Genomic DNA, 14,822 nt, shown 5'->3' with positions numbered 1-14,822 from the left:
TATAATGATTCTCCACCTTGATTTGGTACTATAATGGGCTATAGCTCTACTAAAAAATTTTCATAAGTTGCTTTTTATTATGATAAATATACACAACATAAAATTTACCATGTTTTTTTAAAATTTACCATGTTTTAAATTTTTTATTTATTTGAGAGGGAATGAAAGAGAGAGAGAGAGAGAGAGAGAATGAGCAGGGGGAGGAGCAGAGGGAGAGGGAGAAGCAGACTCCCCACTGAGCAGGGAGCCAGATGCAGGGCTCAATCCCAAGACTCCACAATCATGACCTGAGCTGAAGGCAGATGCTTAACTGACTGAGCCACCCAGGCACCCCTAAATTTTATCATTTTAATTAGTTTTAAGGGTACAGTTTAGTGGCACTAATACTTTCACATTGTTGTGCAACTATCACTCTTATTTGTCTCCAGAACTTTTCCATCATCCCAAACTGAAAGTCTGTACCCATGAAATTCTACCTCCCGATTCCCCCCTCCTCCTAGCTCCTAGTAACCACTATTCTACTTGCTGTCTCTATGGATGTGACTATTGGAAGTACTTCATGTAAGTAGAATCATATAATATTTATCCTTCTATGTCTGGTTTATTTCACTTAGCCTAATGTCCTCAGGTTTATTTATGCTGTAGAATGTATCAGAAGTTCATTCCCTTTTTAAGACTAAGTAATATTCATTGAATGAGTACATCACATATTATTTATCCATTCATCTATCAGTGGACATTTGAGTTGTTTCCACCTGGCTTATTTTATTTAATCTTCACAATTACTGGAGCTGGTATGCCTACACTGGAAAACTGACCGTCACTTACATAGCAACTGACTCTGGCCAAGTTGCATTTTCTCTTTGTGTATTAATTTCCTTACTTGTAAAATGGAAACGAACTTACCCACTTCACTGGAGTGAAGATTTAATAGGATAATAAGATATCTAGTGTAGTGCCTGTCATATAATTGATATTAAATAAGGGGCAGCTAGTAACATACTGATTCATATTGATACTTAACAATTTAAGAGTCTGTTCGATACAACTCAGAAGTACAAACTAATGTACTCAATGTATCCTCTGCATCCCCTACTTTATGAAAAAGTCATCTTAGATCATATACATATGGCATATCCAAAAGGTATTTTTGGCTTCTAAAATATTCAAATCACCAAAGGAAAACAAGAATCACTTGTGAAACATTGATTTTTCACAATTTTTTTTATTTTACCCACTATTTATTTGCCAACCACAAAGAGGTTACAATGTTACTTCAAAGAGTAGTTTTAAGGAGATATCAATGATTTGTCTCTTCATATTTCACTTTGCTTTTCTGACAAAAATTGTATCGTCAAGGAATATGGAATTAATAACTTATTAGTAATAAAAAGCATCTTCAGACTCAACTTAGACTAATTGTCAGAGTGAGCATCTGGGAAAATAAACAGTCTAACTATTCAGACAGATTTTTTATGAACTTTTATAACAATGTAGTTTTAGATCAAATCTAATATAAAATATTAATTTAAGCCATAAAGAGGTTTTAAATATGCTTTGCAAGTATAATAGCTGAAGTTTTATAATAAACATTTTTCTTATTTTAGAAATTTTGAATATACAAAAAAGAGAAAAGATTTATTTCTAGTCTTCTTTCCTGAACAGTTTTTTTAGGGGGATAGGGGTGGGTAAACATAGTGAGTGATTCTCTATGTTCAATTTTATATTATTTTTTCACTAAACCTTATAATATAATGTTACATAGTATTTTTCCAAGGTGATGAGAAACTCTAAATTTATAAATACATTTTTAACAACGAATTAATCATTCTTTCTTAATCCTTTTCCAAGCAAATTATTTCAAGAGAAGAAATATACAAAGCAATTAAGAATATGGACCGAAGCCAAATTTGTGGGATCAAATCCCATGCCCACCAGATGCTAGCATTAACTTGTGTAAGTTATTTCCTCTCTATGTCTCTGTTTCTTGAAAAAACGGGAATATTAATAGTGTCCCTACATGAAAGGGTTGGTATGATATTAAATGTGTTCATCTGTAACACATTACATACACATGAAATTATTAAGGACATATTTGGTATGCTAAATACTGAAATATCAAAACAAGATAGGTATAATAATTAACTACATTTAAAATTTGCAATATTATTTAAAGATAACTTATATATAATACTTTCTGTTTAAATTTTAACATTTATAAAGTTGTTCAGGTCAAGTAGTAGAACTTCTAATCCCCAATTTTTAACATATGGAGGACTAAGTTTGTGATTTTATTTTTCACTTGTCAAAAGGATATACATCTTCACTAAAAAACATAATTTCTCAGACCTAATGAAAAGCGCTTAAAAATACAAGTGAAAATCAATAAAATCTAAATTTTCATTTCCCAGTCCCACTAGCCACTTGGTTATATCAGCCAACTCAATAGCCATATGTGGCTGGTGGCTACAATATTGGACAGAGCTGATAAAAAAACGTTTCCATCATTGCAGAAAGTTCTATTGGACAGAGCTGTACTATGGCTTTAGGCAGAAAGTGGCATGCTTGGATTACATGTCAATTCATGAGTAATGTGCTTTTGCCTCCATTTTATTTAAAGAAATTATTCATTTTTTAGTAATTAGAAATTTTTTCTAATATAATACAAGTTTAATGTAATTTCAGAACTGAATCAATTATCTATGATAAGGATTAAAGGCAAGAAAAGCATTATGTGAGTATGATATAAATGTATTATTTCACATTTTTCTTTTCCACATTAAGTGAAAACCTACTCTCACCATACTTAATAAATACTACCTTTGAAAATACTTAATAGATTAAATTCTGCTTAAAACAAACTTTTTAATGAAAAATTACTATTTGCTCAGAAGCAGAGAGACTAATGTAATAAATCTCTCTTGATTCATCACCTAGTTATCAATTATCAATTAATAACCAATCTTTACCTATAACCTACCTTCTCTGGCCCCCAGTCTCCATTGGATTATTTTGAAACAAATATCAGACATTATTTCATTTTGTCTATAAACATTTTAGTACATATCTCTAAAAGAACTCTTTTTGTTTGTTTTGTTTTTATTTTTTAAGCTTTAATGAGATGTAATTAACATCCAGCACTGTATAAGTTTAAGGGGTACAGCACAATGCCTTGATTTACACATATTGTGAAATGATTGCCACAATAGGTAAGAACTCTTTTTATACATAATCAAAACATCCATTGTCATAGCTAAAACAAACAAAACCCCTAACAATAATTTTTAATATTATAAAATATAGTAATTAATCCCTCCCCAAAGAAAGGTCTGCCTTTTTTCAGACTTTTTTTTCTTTTTCTTTTTCTTTTTTTGGTTTTATTTATTTATTAGAGACACACAGGGAGAGAGATTGAGAGAGAGAGAGACAGAGACATGCAGGGAGCCTGACATGGGACTTGATCCCGGGTCTCCAGGATCAGACCCTGGGCTGAAGGCGGAACTAAATCGCTAAGCCACCGAGGCTGCCTGCCTTTTCAGACTTTAACGCCAAATTTCAAGGTTGGGAAGCATATTTGATATTGTCATCAATTCAAGGTAACCGATTATTTGGTGTCAGAAATATTAGAGATCAATATTCAGGAAATTAGAGCCTGTTTTACTTATTATTGCTATCAACTGTTTTACCTATTATTTGCTAGCAACTTAAAAAGCTTCATAAATATACTTAAAAATAACTTCAGGCTAACCAATTATTTAAAACAGGCCAAATAGTACTACTAATAAAAACAAGTTACTGCCTCACACGCATTAGAATGGCTATTATCAAAAACAAAACAACAACAACAAAACAAGAAATGAATGTTGGTAGAGAACTTAGAACATTTCTGCGCTGTTGGTGGGACTGTAAAATGGTACAGCCACTATGGCAAGCAGTGTGACAATTCTTTAAAAATAGAATTAACATATGATCCAGCAATTCCACTTCAGATATTCACTCAAAAGAACTGAAAACAGAATCTTAAAGAGATATTTAGACACCCATGCTCATAGTAGCATTATTCAAAATACTTAAAATATGGAAGCAACTCAAATGTCCATGGACAGATGGACGGACAAGCAAAATGCCGCATATACACACAATAGCATATTATTCAGACTTAAAAAGAAAGGAAATTCTGACAAATGCTATAGCATGGATGAAGATTGAGCACATTGTGCTAAGTGAAATAAGCCAGGTACAAAAAGACACATACCATATGATTCCATTTATACAAAGTACTTAAAGTAGTCAAAATCATAGAGACAGAAAGTAGAATGGTGGTTGCCAGGGGCTGAGGGAAGGATGTAGTAGGGACTTACTGTTTGATGGAACAAAGTTTCAGTTTTGCAAGATGAAAAGACTTCTGGAGATGGATGGTGGTGATGATTGCACAATATGAATGGACTTAATACCATTGAGCTGTGCATTTAAAAATGGTAAGATGGTAAATTTTATGTTATAAAATTTTTTCCCACACTAAAAAACTTTGGGGGAAAAACAAGTTAATACATTACACTACACTACTTGCAACAGAAGACAAACTGTATATAAAAGGCAAAACAAAAAAGATTAATATTTTTCACATGTGTTTGCAAATCTAACATAAACAATACATGAATGATCCCTGTATATCCTGAAGAAGAACAGTATTATTCATATAGGAACTCAGTTTTGCTTGGAGATTTTATAATTTCTAGTTCGTGTGGAGGAAATGATCAATTAGAAAAATATGAAGAAAATATAAAATGGTGATGATAAATGTCTGCACTGGTGGAAGGAAATAAGTTGTTTCACTCAGCTAACACATCCTATTCACAAGCAGATGTAAGAGAGATGGACTTAAATGTTGGACTTATTTAGCACAGATTTGAATACAAGGATGACTAGAAAAAACATACTAGTCATTAGAATTGAGCTTACTAAGTTTGCCAGATGCATTAAGAAATTTGGTAGCCAGTGTGGGGTTTTATGGTAAAAAGAAAGAAAAACAAAGAAAAGACCAAAGAATCAAAGGCACAGGAAAACAAAACAGCAAACATAGCTGAATATGGACTCAGTTGGTTCTGATGAAGTGTATGTGTACATCTCAGTTACATTTAATTTTTAAAATTTTGTTAATCTACAGTAATTATAAACTAGACTCTGTGAACTCTTAGATCCTATTCCTTCCTCTCTTTTTTTAAAAAAGATTTTATTTATTTATTTATTTGAGAGAAAGAGAGAGGGCATGTGCATGTGTGGACAGGGTGGGGGGTGGGGAGGGAGAGACAGGGAAAGAGAATCTTCAAGCTGACTCCATGCTAAGTGTGGAGGCCAACACCAGGCCCATTCCACACCCCGAGAGTGTGACCTGAGCCAAAATCAAGAGTTGGACACTCAACCAACTGAGCCACCCAAGTGCCCCAGATCCTGTTCCTTTCTAAGTTTAATATTTTAAGTTTCAGTGTCTTTTAAAATTTAACTTGCATTCTAACACTTCTTCCTCTAAGAAATAACTTATTAGCTTTTGAATATTTTTTAATTCAATCATTCAGGCATACTTTCTTTGATGGAGTGATGTTTGGTATAATGAGGTCACAAAAATGAATCAGATATCGTGTTTGCCCTCAAGGAGCTCACTATCAATATACCAAGGGTAGAGAGGTATATAGATAATTCCTTCATCTTAAAGGATAACGAGGAGTGAGGTTAAGAAGTGGCTGAAGGTGTTCCAGGTAAGAGGAGTTTTGAGGGTGCACAAGAAAAACCTGAGCAACAAGAATGTACAATGCCTGGAGAAACTGCAGTAGTTAAGTGTTCTTGCAGAGAAGGGTGGTGAGTTATTCGGCTGCATGGTTAGGAGTGGCCTATTTGGATTTTTTCCTGAAGGCAAGGGGAAATAAGTTAAGGACTCAAATTAGAAATGTGATGAAATAAAATATGAATTTACGATTAATCTGAGGATGAGGTGCAAGTGTATACAGATTAGAGGCACACAGGAAACTGAAAGATTAGAGCTACAGTAATCCTGGCAGGAGTTCTGGTCATCTGGACCAATGCCCAGACAGTAGGCTCTTGGAGGCAGGAATAAAACCTGAATATCTCAGAGATATTCAGGAGGCAGCACTGGCTAGACATTGTGAGGGTCTCACCCCAGGATTTAGTAAGTCTGTGGAAATATCTTGAAACCAATCATTTAATAAAAATTTCCAGGTATGCTGCTGATTCATCAGGCGTGGGACATAACCAGCACAGACTGCTTCTCGAAGAACTTGAGTGTTAAAGAAAACAGAAGATACAGGATGGCAATTAGACGGCCATGGGGAGCCTTTGGTGAAAGATCAAAGAGCCATGATTGTGCACATTTCAAAGAAAGAGAAGCATCAGGGAGGGGACAACTGGAGGAGCCAAGATCTTGGAATTCATCTTTCAGTGGAAAGACTTTCAACAGAAAGAGGATCTCAATTCCTAACTAAAGAATAAAGGATAGGAACATAGACTAAAGGGGAAAGAAGGACAGGGACAGGATTGAAGGAATTCTATTTTATATCCTCCTCTAATCCCCTGGTGCTTTTTCCCAGTGAAGCAGCCAGGACCTTTTCTGAAAAGGCTAAGATGCATGAGGAGAATGGTAAGAATTAGGGAGAGGATGAGAAGAGGCTCATGGGAGAAACAGAAATGTGCTGTTGCCTATCAGAGAGCACTAGCAAGGAAAGAAACTGTCCTGGTACCAATGAGCACATTGTGACTTTCTTCCCGTAGAGTTGCCACATTTAGCAAAAAATAAAAATACATAATCACCATCTAAATTTGAATGTCAAATAAACAATAAATAATTTTTAAGGATAAGTATGTCTTATGCAATATTTGGGACAAACAAACTAAAAACTTATTCATTAGTTATTGGAAATACAAATTTAACTTGGCAATCTGTATATTACTGGCAACCGTATATGAGAACTAAAAAAATCAGATGTGAGGATTAATATCTAACACTTAAAGTTAAGGTTGAAGTTTACTATAAAAACCCTCTTCATTAATATTTCTTTTATTTGCAAGCATATATATATATATATATATATATATATATATATATATATATTTCAGTATTTGTATACTGAAAGCGAAATATAAACAACTGGGAACCTGTCTTACTCTTAGAACTCAAAAATCTTAGTCTTGTACCTTGAAGTGAATTACCTTCATACAAACTTTAAGAAAACACACATCCTAGTGGTTCAGACATATCATATCACAGGGCAACAACAGACAACATAATTTGGGAATTGGGTTTAGATCAATCAAAACCTTCGTAATGATGGCAACGTTTGGGTCTTGATTTATAGTTATGAGAGAGGCTAGCTGCCAGACCAATATTGATTCTCTTTCTACTTAATAACAAAACTTTGATTTTATCTCGGGTAGCAATATGAATAGCTAAAAGACTTTTTCGCAGCCTCAACTGCAGCTAGATATGAAATTCAGAAAAGCCCTTTAAGAGAGGGACAGCCGGCTTGCATGTACCCTTTTTATTTTCTCTTCTTTGTCTTGCTTCTTGCCTGGAACTCAAACACGGTGGCTGGAGCTTCAGCAGTGATCTTAGACCATGAGGAAATATTGTAGATAGAAGCCATGGCTACAAAAGGCACCACAGGAATACAGAAATAGGCTGAGTCTCTGATGATTCTGGCTGTACCCTATGAAATGTAGGCCACCCATCCCCAAACTTCTTTTAACTGAGAGACAAATAGTTAAAGATTCCATTTTGTTATTTGCTACTACCCGCTAAATGTAAATCCAAACAGATACAACCATTAATTGTGAATAAATAAAGGTGAGGTGTGCTTGAATTAGTTCATAACAGTAAAACATATTGTTTACTGTATTCCAATTTCTGAAATACTTTCTAAACATTATCTTATTTAATCCTCATAAAGATTTATGAAGTAGGTATTGTATATATTCTTCATATAATGAAATTGAGCTCAGAAATATTATGGAACTTGCTCAGGGTCACAAACTAGAAAGTGGTGGTATTGGAACTCAGATGCAGAAAGGCTGCTATGACAGGCCTGGTTCTGTACTTCTCGAAGGTGAAAAAAATACAATCTCTGTGACAGGAAGTAAAGAAGATTTTATAATTTTAATAGATCAATCATTAATTTGTGAAATTATAAGTATTTACTATGAACTTACCTCTTTAATAGAAGCTGATATGTAGAAATAAGACTCACATCCTATCTTTATAGCTCCTGGTTTAGGAGGCAAGAATCTACCAAATATTCCTATGAATCTGCTTAATAATCCTAAGGAAATTATGAAACAGGGGAGATCTTTCATCAGAATCCTCACAATCCTTATCAGTCCTCTCTTCACTTCTAGCTACAGGCAGTGCTGTTGCCTGATTATGCAATACAGGATTCTAAAGGATTCTGTTCCCAACCACAGTCATCACTGATTTGTGTATTTATTTTCATTATTTTCTGACAGGTGTCTGTAAAATGTCTTGAGAAAGTGTCTTTCTTCCTAACTTGCACATGGGTACTATTTGGGCTAGCGGCAAGGGTGGTTATGTGCTCCTCTATTCTGGGCACCCTAACAGCACCTCCACAGCCCTAGGTGCCATCATATCCTAAACTTAACCCAACAGGCTATGTCTCTGACAGATTCCAACATCCTAGAATTAAACCTCTCATCTCCATTCAATACCTTGATATCAGGGCAGCCCGGGTGGCTCAGCTGTTTAGCGCTGTCTTCAGCCCAGGGTGTGATACTGGAGACCTGGGATCGAGTCCTACGTTGGGGCTTCATGGAGCCTGCTTCTCCCTCTGCCTGTGTCTCTGCCTCTCTCTCTGTATAAATAAATAAAATCTTTTTTAAAAGAAAGATCTTGGTATCATTCAGTGGTCAAAGCAATGAAGTCCATAATCTAAGTTATAATAAAAATGGAAATTAGTCTTTTTTCTTAGCTTTGTCTCTTAAGATACATTTAAACATTCAAAAGTCTTAATTCATAGAAGTGTGAGTGTGTGTGTGTGTGCGTGTGTGTGTGCAGGTGGGTGTGTTTGTGAGTGAGGAGGGAAAGGAAAGGGGAGAGAGAGTTTAGTAGAGTAATAGCCAAAAAATACAGTACACTTACTATAATCCCTTGCTCATCTCCATCTCATTCCCAGGTAAAACTCTTTGTAACACACCTTTTTTCTGATATTTACCTCCATATTTCTAAACAATCTGTTGATACTGGTATGTCTTATTCAATCAATTTCAAATTATTAATATCCTATTATGGTAAATGAGGATTTATATCTCTTATACCACCAATCTCACTTTCCTTATATCTGCCACTCTTCCCCTCGGATTCCTGGGTGGCTCAGTCAGTTGAGAGGCTAACTCTGGATTTTAGTTCAGGTCATTCTCAGGGTCATGGGATCCAGCCCCACATCAGGGTCCACACTCAGCAGGAGTCTGCTTGTCCCTCTCCTGCTCCTCCTCCTCCTGCTCTCTCTCTCTCTCTCTCTCTCTCTCAAATAAGTAAATAAATCTTTTTTTTAATATAAAAAAAATTGCCACTCTCCCAAGATAGTTACGCCACAAGTTTGGATCAAATCAATATTCAGTGTTTACATTTTTATGGCTATGTAAATGTTGACACTTCAGAGTCATAATGTTGCCTATAAAACGTTGTTTTTCCTAGCATTATTTGCCATATTTTGTTATTTCTTAACATTAGCATCTGCTTCATTTCTCAATTTCTCATGATAAATTTTTATACATCAAATATCATTATTTTTGGGGCGTGCAAACATATCAAATAATCTATGGATTCTATTTGTCCCCAGAGGGAGCCTCCCCTCATCCTCCTGCTCTGGTCTTGATTGACTTATTATTGGGTTTATTGCCCAGCTGTCACTTCAGGTGTCCTTTCACTAATATTACTCTGGGACTTTGCTTTGCCTCCTCCCTGTGTTGGATACCTTTCTTGCTGTCATATATACTCCTTTATCTGTTGGAGTACATTCTCCAGTAGTTTGCTACAAAAGTCATATGTTTGAATTCCCATGTGTCTACAAATGTTTTTATTCACCCTCATACCTGACTGTTAATTTGTCTAGGTGAAAATCATTGCCTCACAACATTTGAAGAATAGTTTCACTGTCCTTTAGGATGCTAAATTCCTGCTAACAAGTCTGATACTTTCATTCCTGATGTTCTGAAATCTCATGACTAATATGTATGCCCTGGTATGGATCTTTTCTCGTTTATTCTGCTGATAATCATTGGGGTTCTTTCAATCTGAAGACTCATGGCCTCATTTCCAGGGAAGTTTCTTGTTCTCTTTTTCTGGAACTCCTTTTTTTTTTTTTTAAGATTTTATTTATTTATTCAAGAGAGGGAAAGAGAGGCAGAGACACAGGCAGAGGGAGTAGCAGGCTTCATGCAGGGAGCCTGACGTGGGACTTGATCCCTGGTCTCCAGGATCAGGCCCTGAGCTGAAGGCGGCACTACACCACTGAGCCACCCAGGCTGCCCCTGGAACTCCTCTTTGTGCAGATGTTCTCCTAGATCGATCCTTAGGATCTATTACATTTTCTTTACGAAGGTCTTTTTCTTTGTCGTTTAGTCCTATTTTTCTGGGATATTTTTTAACTTGATCTTTTATCTCTTTTATCAGAGATTTTGCTTATTATATTATTAATTTCTAAGAGCTCTTCTTTGACATTTTTCACTTCATCCTGTTTTTCGTTTGTTTGTTTTTTAGGGATGCAGTATCTTGGGGGAGGTTAGGTATGCACCAGGATATTAGTATTTGGGGTTCAGTTCAGGAAAAGATGGTTGGAAACCTTCAGAGAAATATGAGGAAATAATGTATCAACCTATTTTCTAGGATCACCAGGAGTGATTTACAATCAGACTTTTTACTTTTCAAAGTGGCTTCAAGCCTGCATTGGTTAAATCTATGGAACAATTTTTGAATTCAGATATAACTCAAATTGTGTGGATTAGGTTACAGAAGGCATTTGACAATCGAATAGATGGAGAATGATTTCTAACAAAAGAAGTCTATTTTCTTATTACTGAGTCCTCACCAAGGCCAAAAGATCAGTTTAGATCTCGTTTTGTCTCCTAAGTTTTTGGCTACAGGATTCCATCAGTTTGGGGAATGATTTCCCTCAGTTTTGTTCTTGTTTATGACCCTTCTCCTAACTGGGCTAAACTTACACATTAGTTTTCTCTGGTTTGTTAGTCTTTTCTAAAAGACCGACCAAGTAGTCAAAAATTCTTATACCTTATCTAGCTGTAGAATTAGCCTTAGATGTGTTCTCTTCCTCTTTTTCTTTTTCTTCCTCAAAATGATCTAACAGTATTGACTTCTCTTTACGGAGTTCTTGAAAGTTTGGGCAAGGATGAACCTGACAGCTTCATCCTTCCCTCCACCTGGTTAGCCAACAATTTTATTCGGGTGGAATTGCATTTAATGTGAACATCAGGGGCAGTGAAGTATAGCTGAAGAAGAATAAGGGAGATGCAGTCCATCTCTTTCTTTTGAAGACAGTGGAAGTCATCCTGTACTGATTATATAAACACAGATCTCAGCCTGGCTCTAGCAGGAGCTGAGCCACTTCCTCTCTCAGAAGAGACTCCCTGCCCTGAGTCACTGCCCTGCTGTTGCCAGGTGCTTGTTTGCTCAGTAGTAACACATTCCACTCCACTCCCCACATGGAGTTGTGGGGGATTGCCCCAATTTTTAACTCTGCTGTGGTGGTTTGTGACTAATCCTTTTTTTAGTTATTGTCATTTTAAAGGGACAAGAATAAACCCTATTTTTATTTACTTATTTATTTATTTTTGGTCATTTCTCTTATAGGCTTCTCCTTATTTATTTAAAGGCAAGCTAAATGAAGTCTAAAATCAGTAACTTTGTTTTGCATGTCATTTATTTAAAATTGGCTTTCTATTCTACTTTCCCATTAAAATATTTTCTTTCCATGGTGGGAAAAAGCAGTGTAGGAGGAAGATCTTATTTCCTAGGGTACAGTCTACTGTATTTCCCATTAAATGCTGCTGGTAATTGTCCAAAGTAAGATACAGAACTGCAATCCTAGGCATTCTATTTAGGATTTGTTTATTCATAGCTTTACAAACAATACCTCTCCTGGAATGACAAGGATTGCCAATGCAACCAAAGTTGCTGCACGTGATCTTTGCACTATTCTGCACTGTCAAGTGACTCAAAGAAAAATCATGATTCTGGGGTGCCTGGGTGGCTCGGCGGTAGAGCATCTGTCTTTGGCTCAGCTGTGATCCTGGGGTCCTAGGATCTAGCCCCATATCAGGCTCCTTGTGGGGACCTGCTTCTTCCTCTGCCCGTGTCTCTGCCTCTCTCTCTCTGTGTCTCTCATGAATAAATAGATAAAATCTTTTTTAAAAAAAGAAAAATAATGATTCTACTATATTTGTTTCCTTGTTTTACTTTACTATAGTTCAAAACTGTTATAATTAAATATCCTCCACCTTTTAGAATTGATATTTTATGTTAGAGATCTTGGCATGCTTATTAGCAACTTAACCTCCCATGAGGTGGAGACATGCACATGGAGGGGCTATGGAAGATATGCCTTTCTGTATGTACTTAACTCCTATTGCTAGCCTGGAGCCAACTGGATTAGAGAATTTTAAGCAGCCCAATTTTGTTTGAACATACGGTGTGAAGGTGGGAATGGCAGGAGATGATGTAGGAGAGACAGTGTTAAGAGCTTAAATTTTGTAACTTTAGAGTTTGTCATAGGTCTGGAGAGAAAGACTAGGCATAATCTAATTTTAGGAAACCTAAAATCTAAATTAGATCAATTTTCCTAAATTTAAGAGACTATATTTAAAAAAAAAAAAAAAACTCAGAGGAACAGATTATAAGGCTTCCATACAGCTCAAGAGGTTTTAAAACACCAGAAATCATTTTCTGATTATATAATTCAAATGATATCAGTAATCACACCATACTGAGTGGACATTCTATACTACATAGATATTGGTTTAGTCTGTATGTAAGTGAGTGAATGGGGAAATATAAAAAAAAAAACCCATATGATTCACAGTTAAATTTTTGGTAATCTCACGTTTATTTTTTTTAAAGATTTTATTTATTTATTCATGAGAGACATACACACACACACACACACAGAGGCAGAGACACAGGCAGAGGGAAAAGCAGGCTCCATGCAAGGAGCCTGATGTGGGACTCAATCCTGGGTCTCCAGGATCACACCCTGGGCTGCAGGCGGCACTAAACTGCTGCGCCACCAGGGCTGCCTGTAATCTTGCATTTAAATTATAGTTTTGAATGCGATCTTACCTATACCTACACATGCACACATGCATGTATGTATATGTAGTGGAAATAAAAAGCATATAGCTATGGGGAATATCAGAGGGCGAAAATATGCCTAAAGAATAAAGTGAGATGATTTTTTAAATACCATACATCGCAACTTGTTTCTTTCCTTCCTGTTTGCTTTCCTCCCTCTCCCTTCTCTTCCCTTCTTCCTTTTCTGTTATTATTTCACAAAAAAAAAGGACAGAAGAAAAAAAGAAATTGAGAGAGGAAGAAAAAAAGGAAGAAAGGGGAAGGAAAAGAAGAAAGGAGAGGAGAGGAGAGGAGAGGAGAGGAGAGGAGAGGAGAGGAGAGGAGAGGAGAGGAGAGGAGAGGAGAGGAGAGGAGAGGAGAGGAAAGAGGATTCACATGTGGTGGGTCCCAGCCAGGCCTTCCACACCTTATGCATGTCTGCAGACTGGTCATTATTGCATAGTGCCAATGATACATGATTACAGTGCCACTATGCCTGGATAAGCCCTAGTCATTTTTATACAACCCATGTACCATGTAGCAATATGGTATCTATGACAGTAAAAAATTGCACCGAGACCCTAGATAAGATGCATGTAATGTACTTTGCTTATGACAGTTTTAGAAACCGTAAAAGGTAACTATCCTGGAGTTTCAGGTGAACGTAGTTTGAGTAAGATTAGCAGCAGATCTAGGTTTTCTGGAGTCTGAAATGTATTCAATTTGGGAGGAGGCCCCTACTTAAGAAATAAAAACTGACAAATTCAACATTTATATGGTCTTTCCCAAGGCCTGGGGACAGGCTTATGCAAGCAAGGGACCCTGAGTCTTAAGCTTAAATCTGTCTTTGCGCAATTGGGGACTTTCTTTAGTGTGGCAGGAAATTACCCTGGACAATCACATGACCATTGGCACCACTTAAATACATGTGCTCTGCAGGACACGGGAAGTCATATTCTCTACCCACCTCAGCCAAAGAACATGGAAAAATGATTCAAGTGACAACTTTCTCAATTCTTCCAAGTTGGTTATATAACTAGTACCACTCTAGATGCATAGAAGTTAATCCATTGCATGCAACAGATGCCTTATTTGTAATATGTCCTGATTCTCACTTGGAATTAGTTGAGAAAGACTTTTTTAGCTTCATATTTTCTGCTATTTTTTGCAGCAAATGTATCACTGTAAGTTAGACAATAAAATGTATTATATATGTCATAGTACTTGCTTTTGCTACTCTTTAAAGCCAATTTCTATAGAACTAAGTCATTGCTCTACACTATGGTCCCAGAAATAGGGCTTACTCAAAGAGGACACATATAAGCAGATATGATCCTCTGGTTAGGAGCAGAAGAGTAATATCAATCATTAGGACTAAGAGGCAAAGCTCAGATCATAAATAGGAAGTGAAAAAAACCATCAGGAGCCATGGTAGTCAAGAAGAGATATCAAGTTCAAA

General features: G+C 36.1%; 1 long non-coding RNA gene across 1 annotated transcript; it reads left to right on the top strand.

Moving 5' to 3' along the window:
- The first annotated feature begins 343 nt into the window (after positions 1-343).
- Positions 344-7,042, top strand: LOC112656033 (uncharacterized). The gene is made up of 5 exons (XR_003134053.3): positions 344-561; positions 1,852-1,956; positions 2,686-2,734; positions 3,393-3,596; positions 6,235-7,042. It is a non-coding gene; the product is annotated as an uncharacterized LOC112656033 (long non-coding RNA).
- The last annotated feature ends 7,780 nt before the right edge of the window (positions 7,043-14,822 follow it).

Source organism: Canis lupus, chromosome 22 (genome assembly GCF_003254725.2).
Source record: "Canis lupus dingo isolate Sandy chromosome 22, ASM325472v2, whole genome shotgun sequence".
Lineage (NCBI taxonomy): Eukaryota > Metazoa > Chordata > Mammalia > Carnivora > Canidae > Canis > Canis lupus.
Note: the sequence above shows the minus strand (reverse complement) of the source record. Positions and strands in the feature narration are given on the sequence as shown.